This window comes from Pygocentrus nattereri, chromosome 20 (genome assembly GCF_015220715.1).
Source record: "Pygocentrus nattereri isolate fPygNat1 chromosome 20, fPygNat1.pri, whole genome shotgun sequence".
Lineage (NCBI taxonomy): Eukaryota > Metazoa > Chordata > Actinopteri > Characiformes > Serrasalmidae > Pygocentrus > Pygocentrus nattereri.
Window position 1 is genome coordinate 27,501,214 of NC_051230.1, and position 11,263 is coordinate 27,512,476.

At 42.6% G+C, this 11,263-nt stretch overlaps 1 pseudogene; it reads right to left on the reverse strand.

Moving 5' to 3' along the window:
* Positions 1 to 2,858: 2,858 nt before the first annotated feature.
* LOC108438722 lies at positions 2,859 to 3,849 on the reverse strand (annotated as a pseudogene).
* Between the last annotated feature and the right edge of the window lie 7,414 nt (positions 3,850 to 11,263).

Below are 11,263 nucleotides of genomic sequence, written 5' to 3' on the forward strand. Positions count from 1 at the left end.
GCTCGGTCTTCAGGCCATATTGCCCGCTGAGTCTGCACTGGCTCGAAGAATTTGTGCATTTATTCACATTTTGGATGGTCAGCATTTACAACAGTCAAATTCAAGTGCACTAAAAACAGGCTACAAATCACGAAGTGAAAAATACCATGAAATGAGGCAGCGCGCCTTTATCTGACGGGGCCCACCAGAATCCAACAGTTCGAACCCTGAATACTGATAGAAACTGACATTCCATGCTTACGTCTTACTTCTTTCAATAAAGAGGCTTATGAGAAATATATTTTTTCCCGAATTCCTTACCTCACATCAGACTGAAGCTTCCCCAGCTGTGCACACAGTAACCGCCAAACCCGCCAAGAAAACCGCCCAAAGTTTTCCGCTCGGTCACAGAGTAATGACGTCACGTGGTCAATTTCCGTTTACTTGATTATTTTAAGTCTCAAATAAAATTGTGTTTATCTCCATAATAATTTTACTTATTTAAAGTGTTTGCTTTTTGTAATGTTTTCTAAAGTAAAATTGTTTGAAAATACAGACATCTTTAGTAGTATTTAGGCTATTATGTCTGTCAGTGAATTATTCATTTATTTTAAAGAATTACACTTAATATAAGTATTTATGTTTAACAAAAATATGCCTTATTGAGTTCCACTAATGAAAACTGATGTAGGCAAATCAAATATTTTAAATCATAATATTCATCATTTTTATTAAGCATGCACAATTACATTTTTTTGTCATTTTTACAGGGTCCTTGAAATATTTTTTAGAGTGTATGATAATGTTCCAGAACCATTCACTAAATTAATAAAGACATTCCATTTAAAATTAAACCTAGAAGGAAGCCTTCGTTGCTTTCTTCTTTAATATTGCTGAGTAATTTAACCTTATTTTTGTTTATATGACTTTTTTATTTGTTACTGCTATATATTTTACTGTAGAATGAGATTAGAAACAAAGAACAGGAAGAGAGCGAAGACAGAGCTAAAGATTAGATGGTGGAAGCTGAAGGAGGAGGATGGTTGCAGGCAGTTCAGGGAAAAATTGCAACAGGCCCTTGGGGGCAGTGAGGAGCTACCTGAGGACTGGGAAACTACAGCTAAGGTGGTGAGAGAAACTGGCAAGAATGTGTTGGGTGTTTTGTCTGGTCAGAGGAAAGAAGACAAGGAAAGTTGGTGGTGGAATGAGGAAGTCCAGGAGAGTATTCAGAAGAAGAAGGCAGCTAGGAAAAAGTGGGATAACCAGAGAGATGAAGGAAGTAGGCAGGAGTACAGTGAGGCTAGTCGCATAGCAAAAAGAATGGTGGCAAAGGCAAAGGCTCAGGCCTATGATGAGCTGTATGAGAGGCTGGACAGTAAAGAAGGAGTAAAGGACTTGTATCGTTTGGCTAAACAGAGAGATAGAGCTGGAACGGATGTACAGCAGGTTAGGCTGATAAAGGATAGACAGGGAAATGTACTAGTGAGTGAACAGAGAGTGTTGAGTAGATGGAAGGAGTATTTTGAAGAACTAATGAATGAGGAAAACGAGAGAGAGAGGAGGACAACGGGGGGAGAGATAGTGGATCAGGAAGTGCAGAGAATTAATAAGGTGGAAGTGATGGCAGCTTTGAAAAGGATGAAGAATGGAAAGGCAGTTGGTCCAGATGACATACCTGTGGAGGTATGGAGATGTTTAGGAGAGAAGGCAGTGGACTTTTTAACCAGGTTGTTTAACAAAATCCTTGACAGTGAGAGGATGCCTGATGAGTGGAGAAGAAGTGTATTGGTCCCCATTTTTAAGAACAAGGGTGATGTGCAGAGCTGCAGTAACTACAGAGGTATAAAGTTGATGAGCCACACCATGAAGGTATGGGAAAGAATTGTTGAAGCAAGGCTAAGGCGAGAGGTCCAGATCAGTGAGCAGCAGTTTGGTTTCATGCCCAGAAAGAGTACCACAGATGCAATTTTTGCATTGAGAGTGTTGGTAGAGAAGTACAGAGAAGGTCAGAAGGAGCTACATTGTGTCTTTGTGGATCTAGAGAAGGCATATGATAGGGTGCCAAGAGAGGAACTGTGGTACTGTATGAGGAAGTCAGGTGTAGCTGAAAAGTATCTTAGGGTGGTGCAGGACATGTATGAGGATAGTGAGACAGTGGTGTGGTGTGCAGTTGGAGTGACAAATGGTTTCAAGGTGAAGGTAGGGTTACATCAGGGATCAGCTTTGAGCCCCTTCTTGTTTGCAATGGTGATGGACAGGTTGACTGATGAGGTCAGGCAGGAGAAGGTTTATGGATGTAGTGAAGGTGGATATGGAGATGGTTGGTGTGAAAGTAGAGGAGGCAGTGGATAGGGCAAGATGGAGGCAGATGATCCGCTGTGGCGACCCCTAAAGGGAGCAGCCGAAAGACAAAGAAGAAGTTAGGACTTCCACGTTTTAAGCCGGGTCTTCCATTCTAGACGTTTTTGTGTATTTCTTTTCTGGTAAGACTTTACATTAAGGTTCTCAGATTAAAGACTGATTATTTTGTTCATAACTCCATATTCATTATATTAATTAAGTGGTTATTAAGCAGTAGTCATTATTTAATAACTGTATTAAGCAGACAATTTAGTATATATCTTATTTATTCATTACCTGTGTACTAACTGTTGCTTACTGCACTGCTGATGTTAGATGTGTGAACTTGTATGAATAAATAATAAGAGAACTAACTAGTTTGCATGTGTTAGTCCCTTTCATTATCTGTTAGTCTACTGATTTATCCTTACTGATTTTGTTTTAGAGCCCATTTTTCAGGTGTAAAATAGTTTTTTTTAGCTTTTTTTGTGTAACATAAACAAGTAGGATGTTGTTTTCCTTTTAAATGATAAAATTTGTCAAACAGCTGAACTTATGCTTTCCTCATTGGTGTTGATAGCTGTCCCTTGGACTCCTTCCCCGTCCTCCTCCTCCTCTTCAATTGCATTCTCAATGTTGGACAGAACCTCATAACACTGCTTCTTGAAGTCTCTCCCCATGAACGCATAAAGAAGCGGGTTCAAACAACTGCTGGTGTTGGCAAGAATGACGCCAAATAATTTTAGCATTTCGACAAAATAAAATCCTTTATAAAGTATTTTTAAAAAAGAATAAATATGAAAAGGCAACCAGAAGATGAGGAAAGCAGCTATCAGCAGCACCATGATCTTGAATGGCTTTGTGGATGTTGTCATCCGGTTGAACTTCAGCTTTCGCATGATGATGACATAACAGAAGACAATGATCAGGAACGGGATCGCAAATCCAAAAATGAATCTGCATGACACTATGGCAATATGGCTTTGCTCATTTATGTCCTTTCTAACACACTTTGTCTTCCGTTTGTGCAAAATGTCTCGGAAAATGGCCGCAGGTGAGCTAAGTGCTGCTGAGATGATCCAGGTTAGCGCGACTATCACAGCCGCCTTTTCTTGCGGTGCGCTTGTTCCGAGCCCACACAGGAAAAATAACAAGAACACAGCGGTCCACACTGATGATGACAAGAATAAAGATGCTACTATACATGTTTATAAGCTTCATGAAATATCGGAATTTGCAGAGGAAGAGACCAAAGATCCACTCATCTGTAACCATTTGGACAACACCAAAGGGCAAGGTAGAGCACATTATAAAGTCGGACACGGCCAGGCTCAGGTACCAGGTGGCGATGACGGACTTCTTCATCTTAAAGCCTGCAATCCAGATCACCAAACTGTTTCCAGCAATCCCCAGGATGAAGATGATCACATTTGCCACTGAGTAGAAGACACACTTCACATCTGTGCATAATGCAGAACTCTCCTTTTTAAAGTCAGGATATTCTGCTGCTGTGATTGGAGTAGCAGTCATTATACCTCTTGATTCTGAAAACAAACACAGACAGGCTTAGTTCTGACTTTTGTTCCATACATTTCAGGTCAGTCATGAAAACACTGGTGATGAAGAATCACGTCAGATTCATTGCAAAAATAACTTTGACCAGGGATTGGATTTATGTGATTGTTTTCCAACCTCTGTTTGTCCTTTAGACTTGTTATTTAAGGCTGTTGTTGGACTTTTAACTTAGATTTTAGACTAAAATACTTTTTGTTTTTTGCTTTGTGTGTCTCCATACCTTTATGTAGCATTATTATGTAGTATATTTTATTAAATTAATTATAATATTAAATATTCCATTTAGTCATTACCAAAATAATCCTAACATTACCGAAACTTTGTTTTAGCAGTGATTGTTTTGGTAAGGACAACTGTAGCTAATTCAGAACTCAAAAAGCTTGCCAGTGAACTGCTGTACACACATGAAATCATAATATTTTATTTTATTATTTATTTGTTTAATTGCAGAAAATATGTGTTTTGGTTCAGCCAATTTATGATGTTACACACAAATTTTCAGACTTTGGGACACATTTGCTTGAGATCTATGAGATCTAACTACTCACCATGTGGATGTGAGGAGCAGGGATGCAGTCCCCCCTCCCTGCTCTAAAATGTAGGAGTATGGCTAAAATAAAGCTAGAAAGTACTCTCTCTCTCTCTCTATATATATATATATATATATATATATATATATATATATATATATATTCTCTCTATTATATATATATATATATATATATATATATAATGATTTTACAAATATTTAGACTATGACTATTTCAATTAATGTTTTGGGTTTAAACTTTTCATAACATAAATGAACAATACAGTTTAAAACATTTTTTACCTACTACTGTAATCTCTTTTATTTCAGAAAAGCAAAGAAAATGTGGTTTACCAGGATATGGACCATTATTTCTACACATCTTCACTTGTAATTATAACAATTTCACTATACTGACCCGTAACGTGGCTTGTTTTAAGAAATTTGCATGAAACAAGCCAAACTAACTGTAAATAATAGGTGACATAGCAGAAGCACATATAGTATGTCTAATATGCACTTTTATTGGACCCTAGGAGGCTGCCCAGCTTTGCCTAGTACAACGATTGCCCTGTTTATATGGCAATTTTCAGTTGGAAAAAGTACTGGAAATATGCTGGCATGTTTTCAAGGGGTAGTGGTTAAGGTTTCCCTATGAAATGGGACAACACTTAAATAAAGAACATTAACTTCATTAAGGCTTAACTTCAACATTAAGGCTTTAACTTTTAACATTAACTTCATTCAGGCTTCTAGCGATGCTCTGTAGGCAGCCCTGCCAGTCTGCAGTGACAGCAGAGGGAGGCAACATTCAGCATCCTCACTGCTGGGCTTTAGGAATCATATGCCTTCAGAGAATGGAAATAACGTACTAGTAGCTGATTTTTTTGTGCTTGTTATTAAGAAAAGGAACATAGTACATTTAAATTACATTAAACTAAAATAATAAAATGGTTATTGAGAAAATCCTAACATTTGTGAGTTTTTTTTTTGTCATTTGCATAGCCATCTTGCAGATTTTTTATTTTTCTCATAACACTCTGTTTTCAATGTGCATCTGAAAATCCTGCTTGGAGTGCCATGAAGCCCTAACTGTTCACTGTACCCCTCTATCTCAAAAACAACTGGGGCAAACAACTCCTAGATATGGTTACCTGGTAGGAGCTAGGGCTGAAATGGGATTGGACCCAAGATTCTGTTACTTGGTACTTGCACTTAGAATGTACTCACTTTTAAGAAATGTTTAAAGCTTCACACTGGATATAAATTCTACCTTTCTTTGGTATTTAACTTTTTTTTTTATTTGATGTGTCATTTTCTTGAATCATTTTAAATGAAGAGTCAAAATGCTTTTTCTGATGGTCTCCAGCCTCTGGATGAAAGATCATATTATAAGACAGTTCCAAGTGAGCAGAAGCTACTGCCTGAAATGCTCCAGAGACAGTGCTGTAGCACTGATCCAAAAGTCAAAACTGAAAATCGAAACAAATTCAACTGAGGAGTTTGAGGACCGGCACATCTCACAAAAAGAGGCACATCACATAAAACAAGCAGTACTGCTGTGTGATTGCTTTATGATCTCAGTAGCCTTTATGTGGTTTAGGAATTACCTGTCATTTGTCCAGTTCTGGGGAGCTAGTGTGTTTGTAGCTTGTCAGTTGCAAAATTGCAAAACATTCTGTTCCTCTGAATGCAAGATTTATTTTTCAGAAGTTAGCAACAAGATGTGACGCACCTGTTGCAACATTTCTGCTTGCCAGCAACAATTACGTGATCTTTGTGTATCAGTATTACTGAAAGAGCTAGCCAGATAACACTGTAAACTACACACTGTAACACTGTATTCAACTCTAACTACGTAATTATTTAGCATTATAGGTTTTGATGATTTTTGATATAGTTAACTGATCTCATTGAACATCCTACTTCACACTGTAGCTCATGGTGCAGTGCTGATGTGATCCAGTGCACATTCACTCATCTGTTTGATGAGTGAATTAGTCAATCCCAGCAAGATATGCAGATTGGTAGCTAACCCAGTGGCAGATTTTTATCATAAAGTGTAATTGGTGCTTTATTGATGATAGCTGAGTTACAATGGTTGACAGTCTCACATTCAGAAGACCTGTCAACCCCTTGGCTATGCATTTGGGCAGCTGGGGTGCCAGAGAGAACCTGGTAATTAACAGTAAAAGTATGTTTTCTCAATAATGGTGAAAATCTGTAAAATTACAGTCATTGGTTTCTTAGATCTGATGCCCTTTCCTGTAGTTTAACAATTTTGCTAGCTCAGCTAGATCTGACATACAGTATTAAGTCATCGTAATTGCTGTAACAACCACTAAAATAAATGCAACAGTTTTAGCAATGCCTCTCCATGGATCACCACCTTATCGTGGTGGAGAGGTTTGTGTGCTTGAAGGACCCTAGGAGCTATGTTGTCTGGAGCAAAAGCTCCTGGTAGGGTCTCCCATGGCAAACTGGTCCTAGGTGACAGGCCAGACAAAGTGTGATCCATAACCACCCCTATGAGGACAACAAAGCAGGACTCGTGTACCCTGCCCGGATCAGGGTTACCGGGGCCCCACCCTGGAGCCAGGCCTGGGGGAGGGGCTCGCCAGCGAGCGTCTGGTGGCCGGGCATTCACTCATGGTGCCTGGCCGGGCCCAGCCCGAAGGAGCTACATGAGTCCCCCCTCCCATCGACCCACCACCGATGGGAGGGGCAGTAGTAGGGGTGCGGTGCATTGTGGATCGGGCAGTGTCCGAAGGCGTGGGCCTTGGCGTTCTGATCCTCGGTTGCTGAAACTGGCTTTTGGAACTTGGAACGTTACCTCACTGGCGGGGAAGGAGCCTGAGTTGGTGCGCGAGGTCGAGAGATACCAGCTAGATATAGTCGGGCTCACCTCAACACACAGCTTGGGCTCTGGGTCCAATCTCCTTGAGAGGGGCTGGACTTTTTTCTTTTCTGGAGTTGTCCATGGTGAGAGGCGGCGGGCAGGTGTGGGCTTTCTCATAGCCCCTCGACTCGGCGCCTGTATGTTGGGGTTTTCCCCGGTGGACGAGAGGGTAGCTTCCCTACGCCTTCGGGTTGGGGAACGGGTCCTGACTGTTGTCTGTGCTTATGCACCGAACAGCAGTTCAGAATACCCAGCTTTCATAGAGTCCTTGGAAGAGGTGCTTGAAAGTGCTCCTCCTGGAGACTCGATTGTCCTACTGGGGGACTTCAACGCTCACGTGGGCAACGACAGTAAGACCTGGAGGGGTGTGATTGGGAGGAATGGCCTCTCTGATCTGAACCCGAGTGGTGTTCAGTTTTTGGACTTCTGTGCAAACCACAGTTTGTCCATAACGAACACCATGTTTGAACACAAGGATGTCCATAAGTGCACATGGCACCAGGACACCCTAGGCCGCAGTTCAATGATTGACTTTGTAGTCGTGTCAGTGGACTTGCGGCCATGTGTACTGGACACTCGGGTAAAGAGAGGAGCTGAGCTGTCAACTGATCACCACCTGGTGGTGAGTTGGATCAGGTGGTGGGGGAAGATGCCAGTCAGACCAGGCAAACCCAAACGTATAGTGAGGGTTTGCTGGGAACGTCTGGCAGAAGAACCTGTCAGATTGATCTTCAACTCACACCTCCGTCAGAACTTTGACCAGATATCGGGGGAGGTGGGGGACATTGACTCAGAATGGGCCATGTTCCGCTCCTCCATTGTTGAAGCGGCTGACTGTAGCTGTGGTCGCAAGGTAGTTGGTGCCTGTCGGGGCGGTAATCCTCGAACCCGGTGGTGGACACCCCAGGTGAGAGATGCCGTCAAGCTGAAGAAGGAGTCCTACCGGACATGGTTGGCCTGTAGGACACCAGAGGCAGCTGGCAGGTATCGACAGGCCAAGCGATCTGCGGCTTCAGTCGTTGCCAAGGCAAAAACCCGGGTGTGGGAAGAGTTCGGTGAGGCCTTGGAAAGTGACTTTAAGTCGGCTCCGAAAAGATTCTGGCAAACCGTCAGGCGACTCAGAAGGGGAAAGCACTGTGCCACTAGCACTGTATATAGTGGAGATGGTGTGCTGCTGACTTCGACTGAAGACGTCATTGGGCGGTGGAAGGAATACTTTGAGGACCTTCTCAATCCCACCAACATGTTCTCCAGTGAGGAGGCAGAGTCTGGGGACACGGGAATAGGCTTGTCCATTACTGAGGCCGAAGTCGCTAAGGTAGTTAAAAAGCTCCTTGGCGGCAGGGCTGCAGGGGTGGATGAGATTCGTCCCGAGTTCCTCAAGGCTCTGGATGTTGTGGGGCTGTCTTGGCTGACACGCCTTTTCAACATTGCATGGACATCGGGGGTGGTGCCACTTGATTGGCAGACTGGGGTGGTGGTGCCTATTTTTAAAAAGGGGGACCGGAGGGTGTGTTCCAACTACAGGGGAATCACACTCCTCAGCCTCCCTGGTAAGGTCTATGCAAGGGTACTGGAGAAGAGAGTCCGGCTTATAGTCGAACCTCGGATTCAGGAGGAGCAGTGCGGGTTCCGCCCTGGTCGTGGAACACTGGACCAACTCTTTACCCTCTCCAGGATTCTCGAGGGTTCATGGGAGTTTGCCCAACCAGTCCACATGTGCTTTGTGGATTTGGAGAAGGCATTCGACTGTGTTCCCCGGGGTATTCTGTGGGAGGTGCTTCGGGAGTATGGGGTACATGGCTCTTTGCTACGAGCCATTCAGGCCCTGTACAAACAAAGCAGGAGCTTGGTTCGCATGGCCGGCAGTAAGTCAGACTTTTTCCCAAACTTTTTCCTGACTCCGTCAGGGCTGCCCTTTGTCACCGATTCTATTCATAATTTTTATGGATAGAATTTCTAGGCGCAGTCAGGGGATGGAGGGTGTCCGGTTTGGTGACCTCAGCGTCACATCGCTGCTGTTTGCAGATGATGTGGTCCTATTGGGGACATCAGGCCGTGAACTTCAGCTTTCACTGGATCGGTTTGCAGCCGAGTGTGAAGCGGCCGGGATGAGGATCAGTACCTCCAAATCCGAGGCCATGGTTCTCACGCGGGAAAGGGTGGAGAGCCCTCTCTGGGTCGGGGATGAGCTCTTGCCTCAAGTGGAGGAGTTTAAGTATCTTGGGGTCTTGTTCACGAGTGATGGTACAAGGGAGCGGGAGATTGACAGGCGGATTGGTGCTGGGTCAGCAGTGATGCGGGCTCTTTACCGGTCTGTTGTGATAAAGAAAGAGCTGAGCCATAAGGCAAGGCTCTCGATTTACTGGTCGATCTATGTTCACACCCTCACCTATGGTCATGAGCTTTGGGTAATGACCGAAAGAACGAGATCGCGAATACAAGCGGCTGAAATGAGTTTCCTCCGCAGGGTGGCTGGACTCTCCCTTAGAGATAGGGTGAGAAGTTCAGTCATCCGGGAGGGACTCGGAGTAGAGCCGCTGCTTCTTCACGTCGAGGGGAGCCAGTTGAGGTGGTTCGGGCATCTTGTTAGGATGCCTCCTGGACGCCTCCCTTGGGAGGTGTCACAGGCAAGTCCACCGGGGAGGAGACCCCGGGGAAGACCCAGGACACGCTGGCGTGACTATATCGCCCAGCTGGCCTGGGAGCGCCTCGGAATCCCTCCCAGGGAGCTAGTGGAAGTGGCTGGGGAAAGGGAGGTCTGGGCTTCATTGCTCAGGATGCTGCCCCCGCGACCGGAACCCCGGAGAAGCGGAAGATGATGGATGGATGGATGGATGGATGGAGTTTTAGCAATGCTAAAACGCAATACATGTATTGTTCATGTACATACATTTCACATTTTAATTGAAAAAAAAACCCCAACCCCCCCCCCCCAAAAAAAAAAAAAGCGTTGAAGCCGTATTGACCGTTGAAGTTTACAGAACTTTAACAAAGAAAATATTTTGTTAAATGTAATGGGCACCTGTGTGCTGGTCTGTAGCAGGTAAAAACAGGTACCTGGTAAAAAGGTTTAGTTGACTTAATTTTGTGTGCTTATTGTGTTTTAAATTACTATATTAGTTCTATTAATCATTGCTTTCCTGTTTTCCCTGGATGTGATCTGCTCATCATATTATGAAATGACAGTGGTGCAAAGTGATTATCTACTTTAACTCATCTCTTGTTTTTTTTTTTTTTCTAGCCCTTTGTAAGCACTTGTCATAGGAAAAATCCATAAAATTACAGTCATTTAGTCTCTAATAAATGCTGCCTTTTACTGCAATTTAAGAACTCTACTAGTTCAACCACTGGCATACAGTATTTTACCATCCTAATAACAGTAACAACCATTAAAATCAATGTAAAATGTGATTTTGAAAATTTACATTCAGTGCAATGATGTTATTGACATGCATTTAACAGAAAAAATAGATGTTTATTCAATTTAGCAGAACTTTCATAGTGAAAATACTCTTAAAAGTTTTTTTTTTTATTATTATCTAGCACTGAGCTTCACAATTGTGAGAAACTGAATGAGTAACCTTTCACTCATTTGTCAACAAATAGTTAATAACTAATTAGAGAACACCTTGTCATCATATAAATGCATGTACACCACATTTCTATACTTGCTTAAAGATATGATTCTATTTATTAGGGCATTATTAATCGCTTGCTACTGCAAACACTAAAATATTGTACTACCAAATACTTAAGCACTGCTTGTTAAAATTGAATTACTTTATTTTTTGCTTTTTATTGTTTTGAAATTACAAAACACAGTTCTTGAAAACACAAGCACGCAAGCCAAACTAAATTATGGGCATTACTGCACCACTCAATATTTATATACACCAGAATGACAGAAAAAAAAATCATGACATGCATTGCACTTTCGA